The 3,545-nt window shown below is 32.4% G+C and overlaps 1 long non-coding RNA gene across 1 annotated transcript; it reads right to left on the reverse strand.

Moving 5' to 3' along the window:
- Nucleotides 1-1,000: 1,000 nt before the first annotated feature.
- LOC129758278 (uncharacterized) lies at nucleotides 1,001-1,915 on the reverse strand. Its single transcript, XR_008739936.1, has 3 exons — nucleotides 1,548-1,915; nucleotides 1,260-1,487; nucleotides 1,001-1,198 (listed from the first exon to the last, which is right to left on the reverse strand). It is a non-coding gene; the product is annotated as an uncharacterized LOC129758278 (long non-coding RNA).
- Nucleotides 1,916-3,545: the final 1,630 nt, after the last annotated feature.

Consider the following 3,545-nt stretch of genomic DNA (forward strand, 5'->3'; position numbering starts at 1 on the left):
GTTTTGGCATTATTACTAATTTGTTGTTATTATTCAGTCAACTGTTATTAATTTTTGTCAGTTTTTTTTTTCTTAATTTGGTCATGGCTTTGCCATTTCAATGTCAAATTTATCATACATTTGGTATATTTTTCTAATATTTTTGTAATATTTTTATCACCATTGCCATATTTTTATTAAAGTTTTGTTAGCGTTTCGTAATATTTGTTATTATTATATTGTATTTTTTTTCAAAATTTTGTTATATTTATGTCATAGTTTTAGAAGATTTTTTTTGCGATTTTCAGTCATTAAAATTATTTTAAAGTTGAACGGAAGCCGCCGTATTGGATTTTAAGATGGCGTGTTTCATAGCGTCAGACTGCAAAATTCGACTGTTACTAATTGATTGAGTTTTTCGGAATTAACGCGGATTTGTTTTTTTTTGCGCGGTGCGTATCCCTCGCTCATAGTTTTGTTAATTTGCAAAGATTTTTTCACATGTGATTAATTTTTGCAACACCGAAGGTTTTTTTCAGTGTTGAACCGCTTCGCAATTCGCGTGCACTGTGGCCGGCCTTCAAAAGCGAACTTGCGAAATTCATCCGGTGAATGAATATTTCGCTTCGCAGTTCGCTTCGCGCTCACTGTGTTCGTACACTGAACAAAATCCGGCTATAAGGTTTATTGGGAATTCTAGTGTTTTCGCACTAAAGGAAAATCCAATACTTTTTACCATGTAGACGATAGATTGATTTTATAGGAAATTTCAATGAATTCAACATCGAGTGAAATTGGTAAAAAATATTGTTTAAGGTAGTGAAATTAATCGTTTTATCAGTGTAATAAAATATGCTCGTATTTTTTTCTAATTTATTGATTTTTATTTTTAAATTGTATTTGTTGGCGTATGTGATACGATCAATAATGTTATTTACATTGTAAGCTTTAAATTAAAATAAACTCTATTATTGAATGCAATACATTTTTGCTTTTTAAAATAAGTTCAAAAAAGGCAACTCTTTGAAAATCGGAACACTGCACGGGAGCACGGAACACGCGTGGCGTAGTTTGTATTCGGTTGCGGGACTCCGCCTGCTCCAGCTCCGTTACTGCTGTTTTCTCCCCTGCTATAGTAATACATTCCCGGTGCACGAATCTTGCGCCAGTATTACGGTAGCTCAATTCGCCGATGAGTCCAACGGAATCTTTTTTCAATCTGAAAAAAAAACAATTTGTGTGAAGTTTATCATAACATTAGCCATTTAATTCTTATTTACCTCCACTCCCGTTTCAGTTTTAATTTTTAAATGTAAATAGAGCTCCGATTTCCGTCCAGCTGTGTTTAGGATCTGTCGTTTCCAGTTGAGAATTTCTGTATGCTGGTTTACGGCCTGCGCTTTTTTTCGGGCATAGAAACATTCCGGTGAACCCTGAGGAACTGGATGCAGCACCATATAGCGCTTTTCCTTGGAAATCCAAAGCACATTTGACGGTCATTCGGATGTCTAAAATCGTAATTTTGTTTTATAAAAAATGCTCAAGTTTATGTATATAACACAACTTACCGTTAGTAAATCCTCTTGACAAAATTTAACACGGATTTTTTCAACCCAGTGCTTTAGGGAGGCCAGTAGATTCTTGACCAGAGCAGATAATATAGTATAACAATAATTCTTCCAGAAATCCAACTGTCGCCAGCATTTTTATTGAATCCCTGATGATGCTGGTGTTCCATTGTTACGCCTCATCTCCCAGCGGGGGAACAATTTTTTAAACACGTTGCATTTGTTCTAAAGTCGAATGTCTTTTTCGCATCCTTAGCATTGTTGATGTTTTTGTCCAACTCTTCCTGAAACATAAAATTAAAGACATTGTAATCATTTGTTTGAAGTACGAAACTTATAACTTACCAATCAAGTAGCACTGAAACTGAAAAATAACGAACCTCAAGACCACCGAATGGATATTAACATAGAACTGCTTGAATTTATAGGAAATTCTATTATTCGATATTGACTTCAACTAGCTGCTGAGATTCATTGGAATTTCCTATACTTTGTACTGGATTTATCAGTAGTTTCTATTACACATTGAACTTTAAGATTCACTAGATTGACCCTATAAATTTTATTGCCAGATTTGGTTCAGTGTACCCTTAGGTCGAATTCACAGTGAGCGCGGTGCGAAGTGCGAAGCGAATTTCCAATTCGCGCGAAAAACCGCTTCTCATTGAAACACGTTGAAAAAAACATGGACCGGCCACAGTGCAAGCGAATTTTCGTGCGAAGACCCGGCTGGATCGCGCGAATTCATCCTGTTCATCCGGACATACACTGAAAATATTCTCTCGGATATTTTTTATCGTAAAATGATTTATCAAAAAAAAATTTTTCAAAAGTTGATTTATTTAATTATCATTGCCGTTTCTGTTTTGGTAATGAAAAATGCACGGTTTTTTAGCAAGGATTTTCGAAACAAACGCGGTTTCAGTCTTTTTCTATTGAAACAAGTTATAACTGGCAATAAACGACCGGTGGCATGAAAGCCCCACAATATGTGTATAGGGTGAAGGGGCTGAACGGATAGAAGTTGGAATTTGTTATCCGACGCCACCTTGAAATCCAATATGGCCCCTTTCACTCAACTTTAAAATGCTGGAAGTGACTGAAAAGCACATGAAACTCCCACAATATGGGTATTGGATGAAAGTACTCAATAAGTAGAAGTAGAATTTGGCTGTCCGACGCCATTTTGAAATACAAGATGGCGGTTTCCGCTTAATTCAAAATGCAATAAATAACTGAAAATCGTAAGGTCCATCCACAATATAAGAAATGAGTAAAAGGGATAAAAAAGTAGATGAAAAATTACTGACAAAAATTTAACAAAAATTTTGAGAGAACTGCAAAAAAGCACTGAAAAGAATAAACAAAAATATAACAAGTGTTATAAAACTAAAGTAATATTGACAAAAATAATACAAAACTGTGGGAAAATATGAATAACTATTACTAAAATTAAAAAATATGACTAAAAAAGTAGTGACAAATGACAAAACTTTGAATAAAACACGCCAAATGTGGTTAAATAATTAAGCCGAAAAATATGAAAAATATTACAAAATTAGACAAAAATATGAGAAAAAAATCACAGAAATGGCAAAACTATGACAAATGAGAAAAAAAATTTATGATAAAATTATAATCAAAATTTGATAATAAAATTACCTGACAGAACTAATATAAGGACCAATATTTGACAATAAATTTACAAAAATGACAAAATAATAACAACAAATTTACAATAAAATCACAAAAATCTGACAAAAAATAAGGCAAAATGGCTAGAATATGACAAAGTTCTGAAAAAAAATATGACAAAAATTTGTCAAAAATAATGACAATAATCTAACAAAATTATGAAAAATGAGATAAAAATATAACAAAATACTTTCAAATATATGTAAGAAAAATGACAAAATGATGACAAATACGACATAAAAATCACAACATTTAAAAAAAAAGACAAATCCAAACATATAATAAAAATAATAATAATAATAA

Source organism: Uranotaenia lowii, chromosome 3, assembly GCF_029784155.1.
Source record: "Uranotaenia lowii strain MFRU-FL chromosome 3, ASM2978415v1, whole genome shotgun sequence".
Classification (NCBI taxonomy): Eukaryota; Metazoa; Arthropoda; class Insecta; order Diptera; family Culicidae; genus Uranotaenia; species Uranotaenia lowii.